The sequence below is a fragment of the Schistocerca cancellata genome, unplaced genomic scaffold (assembly GCF_023864275.1).
Source record: "Schistocerca cancellata isolate TAMUIC-IGC-003103 unplaced genomic scaffold, iqSchCanc2.1 HiC_scaffold_884, whole genome shotgun sequence".
Taxonomy (NCBI): domain Eukaryota; kingdom Metazoa; phylum Arthropoda; class Insecta; order Orthoptera; family Acrididae; genus Schistocerca; species Schistocerca cancellata.
In genome coordinates, this window is record NW_026046894.1 from 26,507 (window position 1) to 42,293 (window position 15,787).

Below are 15,787 nucleotides of genomic sequence, written 5' to 3' on the forward strand. Positions count from 1 at the left end.
ATATGACAGGGCCTGTCTCTCGATGTCGATTTCTATTTGGTGTCTCTTAAGTGTCGGTCTGCAGTAGGCCGCTGCTGGCCGAGCGACGTGCAGTCGCCTTACATGAAGCCCCATGGGCAACGCTAGTGCCACTGTCGACAACAGCATACTGCAGCCAGAGAGAGGAGCCGAAAGGCGCATTTCGCAGTCGAGCCACGCAATCCAACAAACTGTGCACTAGGTCAAGATTGTGCAGACCGCAAACGTTTGGTGGCACGACGCTCGTCGTCGATCGTAAGGGCGAAACAGTCAAGAGATGTGGAAAACGGCCATGTGGACACCCCCAGCAGCAGCTGTGTGCCAAATCCGATATCTGGTCGAGGGCTGCAAGATTCAGCATGATGAAGTGACAATTCGGGGAGAGCTCACAAACGCAAAGCTGCCGCCTTCTTAGCTCAGTGGTAGAGCACTGGTCTCGTAAACCAGGGGTCGTGAGTTCGAACCTCACAGAAGGCATTCATTTTTTTAACCTTCCCGCAAGGAGCGGAGCTATCTCGAGCAGCATCTAACACATGGCAGTACACTGAATGAAAGGGATGTTCTACAACCTATAACAAGTATCATGCTGGCCTCAGAGGTTTTCTGATTGCATAGGCAGAACAGTGGTTTGTATGCATTTTGTAGTATGATGTCATGCTTGGCGATGCCATTCGTGTACGAGCCTCGCTACAGTGTGCATGCATTTTATCCATGTGAAGAGGCGTAAGCAGGTGCTACCATTCTGCGAGATTCCTGCAGAAGGCATACGAATTGCGTTGAGATGCAGAGCACAAGTCAAGGCCTCCGTGGCGCAATCGGCTAGCGCGTTCGGCTGTTAACCGAAAGGTTGGTGGTTCGAGCCCACCCGGGGGCGAAATCGTTTTAACCGTCACCGAGGTGAGGACATACGTCAACTTTGTTAGAGATACACAGCTAGTGTGACAACTTGGCTGTGTTTGAGTGATGCCACAGAGCCTTATACACATTCAGCCAAGTGACACTGTAGGTAAAAACATGGCCCTACACAGACGTTCTACTGTTTTCCTATTTCTTCGTCATGTGTGACACTGCAGTAGAGCGACGCCCACTACAAAAGACGTATTCTTTACATTCAATTTCAGCGTATACGTCGCGAGTGCCATATGACAGGGCCTGTCTCTCGATGTCGATTTCTATTTGGTGTCTCTTAAGTGTCGGTCTGCAGTAGGCCGCTGCTGGCCGAGCGACGTGCTGTCGCCTTACATGAAGCCCCATGGGCAACGCTAGTGCCACTGTCGACAACAGCATACTGCAGCCAGAGAGAGGAGCCGAAAGGCGCATTTCGCAGTCGAGCCACGCAATCCAACAAACTGTGCACTAGGTCAAGATTGTGCAGACCGCAAACGTTTGGTGGCACGACGCTCGTCGTCGATCGTAAGGGCGAAACAGTCAAGAGATGTGGAAAACGGCCATGTGGACACCCCCAGCAGCAGCTGTGTGCCAAATCCGATATCTGGTCGAGGGCTGCAAGATTCAGCATGATGAAGTGACAATTCGGGGAGAGCTCACAAACGCAAAGCTGCCGCCTTCTTAGCTCAGTGGTAGAGCACTGGTCTCGTAAACCAGGGGTCGTGAGTTCGAACCTCACAGAAGGCATTCATTTTTTTAACCTTCCCGCAAGGAGCGGAGCTATCTCGAGCAGCATCTAACACATGGCAGTACACTGAATGAAAGGGATGTTCTACAACCTATAACAAGTATCATGCTGGCCTCAGAGGTTTTCTGATTGCATAGGCAGAACAGTGGTTTGTATGCATTTTGTAGTATGATGTCATGCTTGGCGATGTCATTCGTGTACGAGCCTCGCTACAGTGTGCATGCATTTTATCCATGTGAAGAGGCGTAAGCAGGTGCTACCATTCTGCGAGATTCCTGCAGAAGGCATACGAATTGCGTTGAGATGCAGAGCACAAGTCAAGGCCTCCGTGGCGCAATCGGCTAGCGCGTTCGGCTGTTAACCGAAAGGTTGGTGGTTCGAGCCCACCCGGGGGCGAAATCGTTTTAACCGTCACCGAGGTGAGGACATACGTCAACTTTGTTAGAGATACACAGCTAGTGTGACAACTTGGCTGTGTTTGAGTGATGCCACAGAGCCTTATACACATTCAGCCAAGTGACACTGTAGGTAAAAACATGGCCCTACACAGACGTTCTACTGTTTTCCTATTTCTTCGTCATGTGTGACACTGCAGTAGAGCGACGCCCACTACAAAAGACGTATTCTTTACATTCAATTTCAGCGTATACGTCGCGAGTGCCATATGACAGGGCCTGTCTCTCGATGTCGATTTCTATTTGGTGTCTCTTAAGTGTCGGTCTGCAGTAGGCCGCTGCTGGCCGAGCGACATGCAGTCGCCTTACATGAAGCCCCATGGGCAACGCTAGTGCCACTGTCGACAACAGCATACTGCAGCCAGAGAGAGGAGCCGAAAGGCGCATTTCGCAGTCGAGCCACGCAATCCAACAAACTGTGCACTAGGTCAAGATTGTGCAGACCGCAAACGTTTGGTGGCACGACGCTCGTCGTCGATCGTAAGGGCGAAACAGTCAAGAGATGTGGAAAACGGCCATGTGGACACCCCCAGCAGCAGCTGTGTGCCAAATCCGATATCTGGTCGAGGGCTGCAAGATTCAGCATGATGAAGTGACAATTCGGGGAGAGCTCACAAACGCAAAGCTGCCGCCTTCTTAGCTCAGTGGTAGAGCACTGGTCTCGTAAACCAGGGGTCGTGAGTTCGAACCTCACAGAAGGCATTCATTTTTTTAACCTTCCCGCAAGGAGCGGAGCTATCTCGAGCAGCATCTAACACATGGCAGTACACTGAATGAAAGGGATGTTCTACAACCTATAACAAGTATCATGCTGGCCTCAGAGGTTTTCTGATTGCATAGGCAGAACAGTGGTTTGTATGCATTTTGTAGTATGATGTCATGCTTGGCGATGTCATTCGTGTACGAGCCTCGCTACAGTGTGCATGCATTTTATCCATGTGAAGAGGCGTAAGCAGGTGCTACCATTCTGCGAGATTCCTGCAGAAGGCATACGAATTGCGTTGAGATGCAGAGCACAAGTCAAGGCCTCCGTGGCGCAATCGGCTAGCGCGTTCGGCTGTTAACCGAAAGGTTGGTGGTTCGAGCCCACCCGGGGGCGAAATCGTTTTAACCGTCACCGAGGTGAGGACATACGTCAACTTTGTTAGAGATACACAGCTAGTGTGACAACTTGGCTGTGTTTGAGTGATGCCACAGAGCCTTATACACATTCAGCCAAGTGACACTGTAGGTAAAAACATGGCCCTACACAGACGTTCTACTGTTTTCCTATTTCTTCGTCATGTGTGACACTGCAGTAGAGCGACGCCCACTACAAAAGACGTATTCTTTACATTCAATTTCAGCGTATACGTCGCGAGTGCCATATGACAGGGCCTGTCTCTCGATGTCGATTTCTATTTGGTGTCTCTTAAGTGTCGGTCTGCAGTAGGCCGCTGCTGGCCGAGCGACGTGCAGTCGCCTTACATGAAGCCCCATGGGCAACGCTAGTGCCACTGTCGACAACAGCATACTGCAGCCAGAGAGAGGAGCCGAAAGGCGCATTTCGCAGTCGAGCCACGCAATCCAACAAACTGTGCACTAGGTCAAGATTGTGCAGACCGCAAACGTTTGGTGGCACGACGCTCGTCGTCGATCGTAAGGGCGAAACAGTCAAGAGATGTGGAAAACGGCCATGTGGACACCCCCAGCAGCAGCTGTGTGCCAAATCCGATATCTGGTCGAGGGCTGCAAGATTCAGCATGATGAAGTGACAATTCGGGGAGAGCTCACAAACGCAAAGCTGCCGCCTTCTTAGCTCAGTGGTAGAGCACTGGTCTCGTAAACCAGGGGTCGTGAGTTCGAACCTCACAGAAGGCATTCATTTTTTTAACCTTCCCGCAAGGAGCGGAGCTATCTCGAGCAGCATCTAACACATGGCAGTACACTGAATGAAAGGGATGTTCTACAACCTATAACAAGTATCATGCTGGCCTCAGAGGTTTTCTGATTGCATAGGCAGAACAGTGGTTTGTATGCATTTTGTAGTATGATGTCATGCTTGGCGATGTCATTCGTGTACGAGCCTCGCTACAGTGTGCATGCATTTTATCCATGTGAAGAGGCGTAAGCAGGTGCTACCATTCTGCGAGATTCCTGCAGAAGGCATACGAATTGCGTTGAGATGCAGAGCACAAGTCAAGGCCTCCGTGGCGCAATCGGCTAGCGCGTTCGGCTGTTAACCGAAAGGTTGGTGGTTCGAGCCCACCCGGGGGCGAAATCGTTTTAACCGTCACCGAGGTGAGGACATACGTCAACTTTGTTAGAGATACACAGCTAGTGTGACAACTTGGCTGTGTTTGAGTGATGCCACAGAGCCTTATACACATTCAGCCAAGTGACACTGTAGGTAAAAACATGGCCCTACACAGACGTTCTACTGTTTTCCTATTTCTTCGTCATGTGTGACACTGCAGTAGAGCGACGCCCACTACAAAAGACGTATTCTTTACATTCAATTTCAGCGTATACGTCGCGAGTGCCATATGACAGGGCCTGTCTCTCGATGTCGATTTCTATTTGGTGTCTCTTAAGTGTCGGTCTGCAGTAGGCCGCTGCTGGCCGAGCGACGTGCAGTCGCCTTACATGAAGCCCCATGGGCAACGCTAGTGCCACTGTCGACAACAGCATACTGCAGCCAGAGAGAGGAGCCGAAAGGCGCATTTCGCAGTCGAGCCACGCAATCCAACAAACTGTGCACTAGGTCAAGATTGTGCAGACCGCAAACGTTTGGTGGCACGACGCTCGTCGTCGATCGTAAGGGCGAAACAGTCAAGAGATGTGGAAAACGGCCATGTGGACACCCCCAGCAGCAGCTGTGTGCCAAATCCGATATCTGGTCGAGGGCTGCAAGATTCAGCATGATGAAGTGACAATTCGGGGAGAGCTCACAAACGCAAAGCTGCCGCCTTCTTAGCTCAGTGGTAGAGCACTGGTCTCGTAAACCAGGGGTCGTGAGTTCGAACCTCACAGAAGGCATTCATTTTTTTAACCTTCCCGCAAGGAGCGGAGCTATCTCGAGCAGCATCTAACACATGGCAGTACACTGAATGAAAGGGATGTTCTACAACCTATAACAAGTATCATGCTGGCCTCAGAGGTTTTCTGATTGCATAGGCAGAACAGTGGTTTGTATGCATTTTGTAGTATGATGTCATGCTTGGCGATGCCATTCGTGTACGAGCCTCGCTACAGTGTGCATGCATTTTATCCATGTGAAGAGGCGTAAGCAGGTGCTACCATTCTGCGAGATTCCTGCAGAAGGCATACGAATTGCGTTGAGATGCAGAGCACAAGTCAAGGCCTCCGTGGCGCAATCGGCTAGCGCGTTCGGCTGTTAACCGAAAGGTTGGTGGTTCGAGCCCACCCGGGGGCGAAATCGTTTTAACCGTCACCGAGGTGAGGACATACGTCAACTTTGTTAGAGATACACAGCTAGTGTGACAACTTGGCTGTGTTTGAGTGATGCCACAGAGCCTTATACACATTCAGCCAAGTGACACTGTAGGTAAAAACATGGCCCTACACAGACGTTCTACTGTTTTCCTATTTCTTCGTCATGTGTGACACTGCAGTAGAGCGACGCCCACTACAAAAGACGTATTCTTTACATTCAATTTCAGCGTATACGTCGCGAGTGCCATATGACAGGGCCTGTCTCTCGATGTCGATTTCTATTTGGTGTCTCTTAAGTGTCGGTCTGCAGTAGGCCGCTGCTGGCCGAGCGACGTGCTGTCGCCTTACATGAAGCCCCATGGGCAACGCTAGTGCCACTGTCGACAACAGCATACTGCAGCCAGAGAGAGGAGCCGAAAGGCGCATTTCGCAGTCGAGCCACGCAATCCAACAAACTGTGCACTAGGTCAAGATTGTGCAGACCGCAAACGTTTGGTGGCACGACGCTCGTCGTCGATCGTAAGGGCGAAACAGTCAAGAGATGTGGAAAACGGCCATGTGGACACCCCCAGCAGCAGCTGTGTGCCAAATCCGATATCTGGTCGAGGGCTGCAAGATTCAGCATGATGAAGTGACAATTCGGGGAGAGCTCACAAACGCAAAGCTGCCGCCTTCTTAGCTCAGTGGTAGAGCACTGGTCTCGTAAACCAGGGGTCGTGAGTTCGAACCTCACAGAAGGCATTCATTTTTTTAACCTTCCCGCAAGGAGCGGAGCTATCTCGAGCAGCATCTAACACATGGCAGTACACTGAATGAAAGGGATGTTCTACAACCTATAACAAGTATCATGCTGGCCTCAGAGGTTTTCTGATTGCATAGGCAGAACAGTGGTTTGTATGCATTTTGTAGTATGATGTCATGCTTGGCGATGTCATTCGTGTACGAGCCTCGCTACAGTGTGCATGCATTTTATCCATGTGAAGAGGCGTAAGCAGGTGCTACCATTCTGCGAGATTCCTGCAGAAGGCATACGAATTGCGTTGAGATGCAGAGCACAAGTCAAGGCCTCCGTGGCGCAATCGGCTAGCGCGTTCGGCTGTTAACCGAAAGGTTGGTGGTTCGAGCCCACCCGGGGGCGAAATCGTTTTAACCGTCACCGAGGTGAGGACATACGTCAACTTTGTTAGAGATACACAGCTAGTGTGACAACTTGGCTGTGTTTGAGTGATGCCACAGAGCCTTATACACATTCAGCCAAGTGACACTGTAGGTAAAAACATGGCCCTACACAGACGTTCTACTGTTTTCCTATTTCTTCGTCATGTGTGACACTGCAGTAGAGCGACGCCCACTACAAAAGACGTATTCTTTACATTCAATTTCAGCGTATACGTCGCGAGTGCCATATGACAGGGCCTGTCTCTCGATGTCGATTTCTATTTGGTGTCTCTTAAGTGTCGGTCTGCAGTAGGCCGCTGCTGGCCGAGCGACATGCAGTCGCCTTACATGAAGCCCCATGGGCAACGCTAGTGCCACTGTCGACAACAGCATACTGCAGCCAGAGAGAGGAGCCGAAAGGCGCATTTCGCAGTCGAGCCACGCAATCCAACAAACTGTGCACTAGGTCAAGATTGTGCAGACCGCAAACGTTTGGTGGCACGACGCTCGTCGTCGATCGTAAGGGCGAAACAGTCAAGAGATGTGGAAAACGGCCATGTGGACACCCCCAGCAGCAGCTGTGTGCCAAATCCGATATCTGGTCGAGGGCTGCAAGATTCAGCATGATGAAGTGACAATTCGGGGAGAGCTCACAAACGCAAAGCTGCCGCCTTCTTAGCTCAGTGGTAGAGCACTGGTCTCGTAAACCAGGGGTCGTGAGTTCGAACCTCACAGAAGGCATTCATTTTTTTAACCTTCCCGCAAGGAGCGGAGCTATCTCGAGCAGCATCTAACACATGGCAGTACACTGAATGAAAGGGATGTTCTACAACCTATAACAAGTATCATGCTGGCCTCAGAGGTTTTCTGATTGCATAGGCAGAACAGTGGTTTGTATGCATTTTGTAGTATGATGTCATGCTTGGCGATGTCATTCGTGTACGAGCCTCGCTACAGTGTGCATGCATTTTATCCATGTGAAGAGGCGTAAGCAGGTGCTACCATTCTGCGAGATTCCTGCAGAAGGCATACGAATTGCGTTGAGATGCAGAGCACAAGTCAAGGCCTCCGTGGCGCAATCGGCTAGCGCGTTCGGCTGTTAACCGAAAGGTTGGTGGTTCGAGCCCACCCGGGGGCGAAATCGTTTTAACCGTCACCGAGGTGAGGACATACGTCAACTTTGTTAGAGATACACAGCTAGTGTGACAACTTGGCTGTGTTTGAGTGATGCCACAGAGCCTTATACACATTCAGCCAAGTGACACTGTAGGTAAAAACATGGCCCTACACAGACGTTCTACTGTTTTCCTATTTCTTCGTCATGTGTGACACTGCAGTAGAGCGACGCCCACTACAAAAGACGTATTCTTTACATTCAATTTCAGCGTATACGTCGCGAGTGCCATATGACAGGGCCTGTCTCTCGATGTCGATTTCTATTTGGTGTCTCTTAAGTGTCGGTCTGCAGTAGGCCGCTGCTGGCCGAGCGACGTGCAGTCGCCTTACATGAAGCCCCATGGGCAACGCTAGTGCCACTGTCGACAACAGCATACTGCAGCCAGAGAGAGGAGCCGAAAGGCGCATTTCGCAGTCGAGCCACGCAATCCAACAAACTGTGCACTAGGTCAAGATTGTGCAGACCGCAAACGTTTGGTGGCACGACGCTCGTCGTCGATCGTAAGGGCGAAACAGTCAAGAGATGTGGAAAACGGCCATGTGGACACCCCCAGCAGCAGCTGTGTGCCAAATCCGATATCTGGTCGAGGGCTGCAAGATTCAGCATGATGAAGTGACAATTCGGGGAGAGCTCACAAACGCAAAGCTGCCGCCTTCTTAGCTCAGTGGTAGAGCACTGGTCTCGTAAACCAGGGGTCGTGAGTTCGAACCTCACAGAAGGCATTCATTTTTTTAACCTTCCCGCAAGGAGCGGAGCTATCTCGAGCAGCATCTAACACATGGCAGTACACTGAATGAAAGGGATGTTCTACAACCTATAACAAGTATCATGCTGGCCTCAGAGGTTTTCTGATTGCATAGGCAGAACAGTGGTTTGTATGCATTTTGTAGTATGATGTCATGCTTGGCGATGCCATTCGTGTACGAGCCTCGCTACAGTGTGCATGCATTTTATCCATGTGAAGAGGCGTAAGCAGGTGCTACCATTCTGCGAGATTCCTGCAGAAGGCATACGAATTGCGTTGAGATGCAGAGCACAAGTCAAGGCCTCCGTGGCGCAATCGGCTAGCGCGTTCGGCTGTTAACCGAAAGGTTGGTGGTTCGAGCCCACCCGGGGGCGAAATCGTTTTAACCGTCACCGAGGTGAGGACATACGTCAACTTTGTTAGAGATACACAGCTAGTGTGACAACTTGGCTGTGTTTGAGTGATGCCACAGAGCCTTATACACATTCAGCCAAGTGACACTGTAGGTAAAAACATGGCCCTACACAGACGTTCTACTGTTTTCCTATTTCTTCGTCATGTGTGACACTGCAGTAGAGCGACGCCCACTACAAAAGACGTATTCTTTACATTCAATTTCAGCGTATACGTCGCGAGTGCCATATGACAGGGCCTGTCTCTCGATGTCGATTTCTATTTGGTGTCTCTTAAGTGTCGGTCTGCAGTAGGCCGCTGCTGGCCGAGCGACGTGCAGTCGCCTTACATGAAGCCCCATGGGCAACGCTAGTGCCACTGTCGACAACAGCATACTGCAGCCAGAGAGAGGAGCCGAAAGGCGCATTTCGCAGTCGAGCCACGCAATCCAACAAACTGTGCACTAGGTCAAGATTGTGCAGACCGCAAACGTTTGGTGGCACGACGCTCGTCGTCGATCGTAAGGGCGAAACAGTCAAGAGATGTGGAAAACGGCCATGTGGACACCCCCAGCAGCAGCTGTGTGCCAAATCCGATATCTGGTCGAGGGCTGCAAGATTCAGCATGATGAAGTGACAATTCGGGGAGAGCTCACAAACGCAAAGCTGCCGCCTTCTTAGCTCAGTGGTAGAGCACTGGTCTCGTAAACCAGGGGTCGTGAGTTCGAACCTCACAGAAGGCATTCATTTTTTTAACCTTCCCGCAAGGAGCGGAGCTATCTCGAGCAGCATCTAACACATGGCAGTACACTGAATGAAAGGGATGTTCTACAACCTATAACAAGTATCATGCTGGCCTCAGAGGTTTTCTGATTGCATAGGCAGAACAGTGGTTTGTATGCATTTTGTAGTATGATGTCATGCTTGGCGATGTCATTCGTGTACGAGCCTCGCTACAGTGTGCATGCATTTTATCCATGTGAAGAGGCGTAAGCAGGTGCTACCATTCTGCGAGATTCCTGCAGAAGGCATACGAATTGCGTTGAGATGCAGAGCACAAGTCAAGGCCTCCGTGGCGCAATCGGCTAGCGCGTTCGGCTGTTAACCGAAAGGTTGGTGGTTCGAGCCCACCCGGGGGCGAAATCGTTTTAACCGTCACCGAGGTGAGGACATACGTCAACTTTGTTAGAGATACACAGCTAGTGTGACAACTTGGCTGTGTTTGAGTGATGCCACAGAGCCTTATACACATTCAGCCAAGTGACACTGTAGGTAAAAACATGGCCCTACACAGACGTTCTACTGTTTTCCTATTTCTTCGTCATGTGTGACACTGCAGTAGAGCGACGCCCACTACAAAAGACGTATTCTTTACATTCAATTTCAGCGTATACGTCGCGAGTGCCATATGACAGGGCCTGTCTCTCGATGTCGATTTCTATTTGGTGTCTCTTAAGTGTCGGTCTGCAGTAGGCCGCTGCTGGCCGAGCGACGTGCAGTCGTGTCGGTCTGCAGTAGGCCGCTGCTGGCCGAGCGACGTGCAGTCGCCTTACATGAAGCCCCATGGGCAACGCTAGTGCCACTGTCGACAACAGCATACTGCAGCCAGAGAGAGGAGCCGAAAGGCGCATTTCGCAGTCGAGCCACGCAATCCAACAAACTGTGCACTAGGTCAAGATTGTGCAGACCGCAAACGTTTGGTGGCACGACGCTCGTCGTCGATCGTAAGGGCGAAACAGTCAAGAGATGTGGAAAACGGCCATGTGGACACCCCCAGCAGCAGCTGTGTGCCAAATCCGATATCTGGTCGAGGGCTGCAAGATTCAGCATGATGAAGTGACAATTCGGGGAGAGCTCACAAACGCAAAGCTGCCGCCTTCTTAGCTCAGTGGTAGAGCACTGGTCTCGTAAACCAGGGGTCGTGAGTTCGAACCTCACAGAAGGCATTCATTTTTTTAACCTTCCCGCAAGGAGCGGAGCTATCTCGAGCAGCATCTAACACATGGCAGTACACTGAATGAAAGGGATGTTCTACAACCTATAACAAGTATCATGCTGGCCTCAGAGGTTTTCTGATTGCATAGGCAGAACAGTGGTTTGTATGCATTTTGTAGTATGATGTCATGCTTGGCGATGTCATTCGTGTACGAGCCTCGCTACAGTGTGCATGCATTTTATCCATGTGAAGAGGCGTAAGCAGGTGCTACCATTCTGCGAGATTCCTGCAGAAGGCATACGAATTGCGTTGAGATGCAGAGCACAAGTCAAGGCCTCCGTGGCGCAATCGGCTAGCGCGTTCGGCTGTTAACCGAAAGGTTGGTGGTTCGAGCCCACCCGGGGGCGAAATCGTTTTAACCGTCACCGAGGTGAGGACATACGTCAACTTTGTTAGAGATACACAGCTAGTGTGACAACTTGGCTGTGTTTGAGTGATGCCACAGAGCCTTATACACATTCAGCCAAGTGACACTGTAGGTAAAAACATGGCCCTACACAGACGTTCTACTGTTTTCCTATTTCTTCGTCATGTGTGACACTGCAGTAGAGCGACGCCCACTACAAAAGACGTATTCTTTACATTCAATTTCAGCGTATACGTCGCGAGTGCCATATGACAGGGCCTGTCTCTCGATGTCGATTTCTATTTGGTGTCTCTTAAGTGTCGGTCTGCAGTAGGCCGCTGCTGGCCGAGCGACGTGCAGTCGCCTTACATGAAGCCCCATGGGCAACGCTAGTGCCACTGTCGACAACAGCATACTGCAGCCAGAGAGAGGAGCCGAAAGGCGCATTTCGCAGTCGAGCCACGCAATCCAACAAACTGTGCACTAGGTCAAGATTGTGCAGACCGCAAACGTTTGGTGGCACGACGCTCGTCGTCGATCGTAAGGGCGAAACAGTCAAGAGATGTGGAAAACGGCCATGTGGACACCCCCAGCAGCAGCTGTGTGCCAAATCCGATATCTGGTCGAGGGCTGCAAGATTCAGCATGATGAAGTGACAATTCGGGGAGAGCTCACAAACGCAAAGCTGCCGCCTTCTTAGCTCAGTGGTAGAGCACTGGTCTCGTAAACCAGGGGTCGTGAGTTCGAACCTCACAGAAGGCATTCATTTTTTTAACCTTCCCGCAAGGAGCGGAGCTATCTCGAGCAGCATCTAACACATGGCAGTACACTGAATGAAAGGGATGTTCTACAACCTATAACAAGTATCATGCTGGCCTCAGAGGTTTTCTGATTGCATAGGCAGAACAGTGGTTTGTATGCATTTTGTAGTATGATGTCATGCTTGGCGATGTCATTCGTGTACGAGCCTCGCTACAGTGTGCATGCATTTTATCCATGTGAAGAGGCGTAAGCAGGTGCTACCATTCTGCGAGATTCCTGCAGAAGGCATACGAATTGCGTTGAGATGCAGAGCACAAGTCAAGGCCTCCGTGGCGCAATCGGCTAGCGCGTTCGGCTGTTAACCGAAAGGTTGGTGGTTCGAGCCCACCCGGGGGCGAAATCGTTTTAACCGTCACCGAGGTGAGGACATACGTCAACTTTGTTAGAGATACACAGCTAGTGTGACAACTTGGCTGTGTTTGAGTGATGCCACAGAGCCTTATACACATTCAGCCAAGTGACACTGTAGGTAAAAACATGGCCCTACACAGACGTTCTACTGTTTTCCTATTTCTTCGTCATGTGTGACACTGCAGTAGAGCGACGCCCACTACAAAAGACGTATTCTTTACATTCAATTTCAGCGTATACGTCGCGAGTGCCATATGACAGGGCCTGTCTCTCGATGTCGATTTCTATTTGGTGTCTCTTAAGTGTCGGTCTGCAGTAGGCCGCTGCTGGCCGAGCGACGTGCAGTCGCCTTACATGAAGCCCCATGGGCAACGCTAGTGCCACTGTCGACAACAGCATACTGCAGCCAGAGAGAGGAGCCGAAAGGCGCATTTCGCAGTCGAGCCACGCAATCCAACAAACTGTGCACTAGGTCAAGATTGTGCAGACCGCAAACGTTTGGTGGCACGACGCTCGTCGTCGATCGTAAGGGCGAAACAGTCAAGAGATGTGGAAAACGGCCATGTGGACACCCCCAGCAGCAGCTGTGTGCCAAATCCGATATCTGGTCGAGGGCTGCAAGATTCAGCATGATGAAGTGACAATTCGGGGAGAGCTCACAAACGCAAAGCTGCCGCCTTCTTAGCTCAGTGGTAGAGCACTGGTCTCGTAAACCAGGGGTCGTGAGTTCGAACCTCACAGAAGGCATTCATTTTTTTAACCTTCCCGCAAGGAGCGGAGCTATCTCGAGCAGCATCTAACACATGGCAGTACACTGAATGAAAGGGATGTTCTACAACCTATAACAAGTATCATGCTGGCCTCAGAGGTTTTCTGATTGCATAGGCAGAACAGTGGTTTGTATGCATTTTGTAGTATGATGTCATGCTTGGCGATGTCATTCGTGTACGAGCCTCGCTACAGTGTGCATGCATTTTATCCATGTGAAGAGGCGTAAGCAGGTGCTACCATTCTGCGAGATTCCTGCAGAAGGCATACGAATTGCGTTGAGATGCAGAGCACAAGTCAAGGCCTCCGTGGCGCAATCGGCTAGCGCGTTCGGCTGTTAACCGAAAGGTTGGTGGTTCGAGCCCACCCGGGGGCGAAATCGTTTTAACCGTCACCGAGGTGAGGACATACGTCAACTTTGTTAGAGATACACAGCTAGTGTGACAACTTGGCTGTGTTTGAGTGATGCCACAGAGCCTTATACACATTCAGCCAAGTGACACTGTAGGTAAAAACATGGCCCTACACAGACGTTCTACTGTTTTCCTATTTCTTCGTCATGTGTGACACTGCAGTAGAGCGACGCCCACTACAAAAGACGTATTCTTTACATTCAATTTCAGCGTATACGTCGCGAGTGCCATATGACAGGGCCTGTCTCTCGATGTCGATTTCTATTTGGTGTCTCTTAAGTGTCGGTCTGCAGTAGGCCGCTGCTGGCCGAGCGACGTGCAGTCGCCTTACATGAAGCCCCATGGGCAACGCTAGTGCCACTGTCGACAACAGCATACTGCAGCCAGAGAGAGGAGCCGAAAGGCGCATTTCGCAGTCGAGCCACGCAATCCAACAAACTGTGCACTAGGTCAAGATTGTGCAGACCGCAAACGTTTGGTGGCACGACGCTCGTCGTCGATCGTAAGGGCGAAACAGTCAAGAGATGTGGAAAACGGCCATGTGGACACCCCCAGCAGCAGCTGTGTGCCAAATCCGATATCTGGTCGAGGGCTGCAAGATTCAGCATGATGAAGTGACAATTCGGGGAGAGCTCACAAACGCAAAGCTGCCGCCTTCTTAGCTCAGTGGTAGAGCACTGGTCTCGTAAACCAGGGGTCGTGAGTTCGAACCTCACAGAAGGCATTCATTTTTTTAACCTTCCCGCAAGGAGCGGAGCTATCTCGAGCAGCATCTAACACATGGCAGTACACTGAATGAAAGGGATGTTCTACAACCTATAACAAGTATCATGCTGGCCTCAGAGGTTTTCTGATTGCATAGGCAGAACAGTGGTTTGTATGCATTTTGTAGTATGATGTCATGCTTGGCGATGCCATTCGTGTACGAGCCTCGCTACAGTGTGCATGCATTTTATCCATGTGAAGAGGCGTAAGCAGGTGCTACCATTCTGCGAGATTCCTGCAGAAGGCATACGAATTGCGTTGAGATGCAGAGCACAAGTCAAGGCCTCCGTGGCGCAATCGGCTAGCGCGTTCGGCTGTTAACCGAAAGGTTGGTGGTTCGAGCCCACCCGGGGGCGAAATCGTTTTAACCGTCACCGAGGTGAGGACATACGTCAACTTTGTTAGAGATACACAGCTAGTGTGACAACTTGGCTGTGTTTGAGTGATGCCACAGAGCCTTATACACATTCAGCCAAGTGACACTGTAGGTAAAAACATGGCCCTACACAGACGTTCTACTGTTTTCCTATTTCTTCGTCATGTGTGACACTGCAGTAGAGCGACGCCCACTACAAAAGACGTATTCTTTACATTCAATTTCAGCGTATACGTCGCGAGTGCCATATGACAGGGCCTGTCTCTCGATGTCGATTTCTATTTGGTGTCTCTTAAGTGTCGGTCTGCAGTAGGCCGCTGCTGGCCGAGCGACGTGCAGTCGCCTTACATGAAGCCCCATGGGCAACGCTAGTGCCACTGTCGACAACAGCATACTGCAGCCAGAGAGAGGAGCCGAAAGGCGCATTTCGCAGTCGAGCCACGCAATCCAACAAACTGTGCACTAGGTCAAGATTGTGCAGACCGCAAACGTTTGGTGGCACGACGCTCGTCGTCGATCGTAAGGGCGAAACAGTCAAGAGATGTGGAAAACGGCCATGTGGACACCCCCAGCAGCAGCTGTGTGCCAAATCCGATATCTGGTCGAGGGCTGCAAGATTCAGCATGATGAAGTGACAATTCGGGGAGAGCTCACAAACGCAAAGCTGCCGCCTTCTTAGCTCAGTGGTAGAGCACTGGTCTCGTAAACCAGGGGTCGTGAGTTCGAACCTCACAGAAGGCATTCATTTTTTTAACCTTCCCGCAAGGAGCGGAGCTATCTCGAGCAGCATCTAACACATGGCAGTACACTGAATGAAAGGGATGTTCTACAACCTATAACAAGTATCATGCTGGCCTCAGAGGTTTTCTGATTGCATAGGCAGAACAGTGGTTTGTATGCATTTTGTAGTATGATGTCATGCTTGGCGATGTCA

General features: G+C 50.8%; 27 non-coding genes across 27 annotated transcripts; all 27 read left to right on the top strand.

Moving 5' to 3' along the window:
- The first annotated feature begins 423 nt into the window (after window positions 1–423).
- Window positions 424–495, top strand: Trnat-cgu (transfer RNA threonine (anticodon CGU)). The gene has a single exon. It is a non-coding gene; the product is annotated as a tRNA-Thr (tRNA).
- A 323-nt stretch (window positions 496–818) lies between these two features.
- On the top strand, window positions 819–892 carry Trnan-guu (transfer RNA asparagine (anticodon GUU)). Its single transcript has one exon. It is a non-coding gene; the product is annotated as a tRNA-Asn (tRNA).
- Window positions 893–1,581: 689 nt separating this feature from the next.
- On the top strand, window positions 1,582–1,653 carry Trnat-cgu (transfer RNA threonine (anticodon CGU)). Its single transcript has one exon. It is a non-coding gene; the product is annotated as a tRNA-Thr (tRNA).
- A 323-nt stretch (window positions 1,654–1,976) lies between these two features.
- Window positions 1,977–2,050, top strand: Trnan-guu (transfer RNA asparagine (anticodon GUU)). Its single transcript has one exon. It is a non-coding gene; the product is annotated as a tRNA-Asn (tRNA).
- Window positions 2,051–2,739: 689 nt separating this feature from the next.
- Window positions 2,740–2,811, top strand: Trnat-cgu (transfer RNA threonine (anticodon CGU)). The gene has a single exon. It is a non-coding gene; the product is annotated as a tRNA-Thr (tRNA).
- A 323-nt stretch (window positions 2,812–3,134) lies between these two features.
- Window positions 3,135–3,208, top strand: Trnan-guu (transfer RNA asparagine (anticodon GUU)). The gene has a single exon. It is a non-coding gene; the product is annotated as a tRNA-Asn (tRNA).
- Window positions 3,209–3,897: 689 nt separating this feature from the next.
- On the top strand, window positions 3,898–3,969 carry Trnat-cgu (transfer RNA threonine (anticodon CGU)). Its single transcript has one exon. It is a non-coding gene; the product is annotated as a tRNA-Thr (tRNA).
- Window positions 3,970–4,292: 323 nt separating this feature from the next.
- Window positions 4,293–4,366, top strand: Trnan-guu (transfer RNA asparagine (anticodon GUU)). The gene has a single exon. It is a non-coding gene; the product is annotated as a tRNA-Asn (tRNA).
- Window positions 4,367–5,055: 689 nt separating this feature from the next.
- On the top strand, window positions 5,056–5,127 carry Trnat-cgu (transfer RNA threonine (anticodon CGU)). Its single transcript has one exon. It is a non-coding gene; the product is annotated as a tRNA-Thr (tRNA).
- Window positions 5,128–5,450: 323 nt separating this feature from the next.
- Trnan-guu (transfer RNA asparagine (anticodon GUU)) lies at window positions 5,451–5,524 on the top strand. Its single transcript has one exon. It is a non-coding gene; the product is annotated as a tRNA-Asn (tRNA).
- Window positions 5,525–6,213: 689 nt separating this feature from the next.
- Trnat-cgu (transfer RNA threonine (anticodon CGU)) lies at window positions 6,214–6,285 on the top strand. The gene has a single exon. It is a non-coding gene; the product is annotated as a tRNA-Thr (tRNA).
- A 323-nt stretch (window positions 6,286–6,608) lies between these two features.
- On the top strand, window positions 6,609–6,682 carry Trnan-guu (transfer RNA asparagine (anticodon GUU)). Its single transcript has one exon. It is a non-coding gene; the product is annotated as a tRNA-Asn (tRNA).
- A 689-nt stretch (window positions 6,683–7,371) lies between these two features.
- Window positions 7,372–7,443, top strand: Trnat-cgu (transfer RNA threonine (anticodon CGU)). The gene has a single exon. It is a non-coding gene; the product is annotated as a tRNA-Thr (tRNA).
- A 323-nt stretch (window positions 7,444–7,766) lies between these two features.
- Window positions 7,767–7,840, top strand: Trnan-guu (transfer RNA asparagine (anticodon GUU)). The gene has a single exon. It is a non-coding gene; the product is annotated as a tRNA-Asn (tRNA).
- A 689-nt stretch (window positions 7,841–8,529) lies between these two features.
- Window positions 8,530–8,601, top strand: Trnat-cgu (transfer RNA threonine (anticodon CGU)). Its single transcript has one exon. It is a non-coding gene; the product is annotated as a tRNA-Thr (tRNA).
- A 323-nt stretch (window positions 8,602–8,924) lies between these two features.
- On the top strand, window positions 8,925–8,998 carry Trnan-guu (transfer RNA asparagine (anticodon GUU)). The gene has a single exon. It is a non-coding gene; the product is annotated as a tRNA-Asn (tRNA).
- Window positions 8,999–9,687: 689 nt separating this feature from the next.
- On the top strand, window positions 9,688–9,759 carry Trnat-cgu (transfer RNA threonine (anticodon CGU)). Its single transcript has one exon. It is a non-coding gene; the product is annotated as a tRNA-Thr (tRNA).
- A 323-nt stretch (window positions 9,760–10,082) lies between these two features.
- Trnan-guu (transfer RNA asparagine (anticodon GUU)) lies at window positions 10,083–10,156 on the top strand. Its single transcript has one exon. It is a non-coding gene; the product is annotated as a tRNA-Asn (tRNA).
- Window positions 10,157–10,890: 734 nt separating this feature from the next.
- Window positions 10,891–10,962, top strand: Trnat-cgu (transfer RNA threonine (anticodon CGU)). Its single transcript has one exon. It is a non-coding gene; the product is annotated as a tRNA-Thr (tRNA).
- A 323-nt stretch (window positions 10,963–11,285) lies between these two features.
- On the top strand, window positions 11,286–11,359 carry Trnan-guu (transfer RNA asparagine (anticodon GUU)). The gene has a single exon. It is a non-coding gene; the product is annotated as a tRNA-Asn (tRNA).
- Window positions 11,360–12,048: 689 nt separating this feature from the next.
- Trnat-cgu (transfer RNA threonine (anticodon CGU)) lies at window positions 12,049–12,120 on the top strand. The gene has a single exon. It is a non-coding gene; the product is annotated as a tRNA-Thr (tRNA).
- A 323-nt stretch (window positions 12,121–12,443) lies between these two features.
- Window positions 12,444–12,517, top strand: Trnan-guu (transfer RNA asparagine (anticodon GUU)). The gene has a single exon. It is a non-coding gene; the product is annotated as a tRNA-Asn (tRNA).
- Window positions 12,518–13,206: 689 nt separating this feature from the next.
- Trnat-cgu (transfer RNA threonine (anticodon CGU)) lies at window positions 13,207–13,278 on the top strand. Its single transcript has one exon. It is a non-coding gene; the product is annotated as a tRNA-Thr (tRNA).
- A 323-nt stretch (window positions 13,279–13,601) lies between these two features.
- On the top strand, window positions 13,602–13,675 carry Trnan-guu (transfer RNA asparagine (anticodon GUU)). The gene has a single exon. It is a non-coding gene; the product is annotated as a tRNA-Asn (tRNA).
- Window positions 13,676–14,364: 689 nt separating this feature from the next.
- On the top strand, window positions 14,365–14,436 carry Trnat-cgu (transfer RNA threonine (anticodon CGU)). Its single transcript has one exon. It is a non-coding gene; the product is annotated as a tRNA-Thr (tRNA).
- Window positions 14,437–14,759: 323 nt separating this feature from the next.
- Trnan-guu (transfer RNA asparagine (anticodon GUU)) lies at window positions 14,760–14,833 on the top strand. Its single transcript has one exon. It is a non-coding gene; the product is annotated as a tRNA-Asn (tRNA).
- A 689-nt stretch (window positions 14,834–15,522) lies between these two features.
- On the top strand, window positions 15,523–15,594 carry Trnat-cgu (transfer RNA threonine (anticodon CGU)). Its single transcript has one exon. It is a non-coding gene; the product is annotated as a tRNA-Thr (tRNA).
- The last annotated feature ends 193 nt before the right edge of the window (window positions 15,595–15,787 follow it).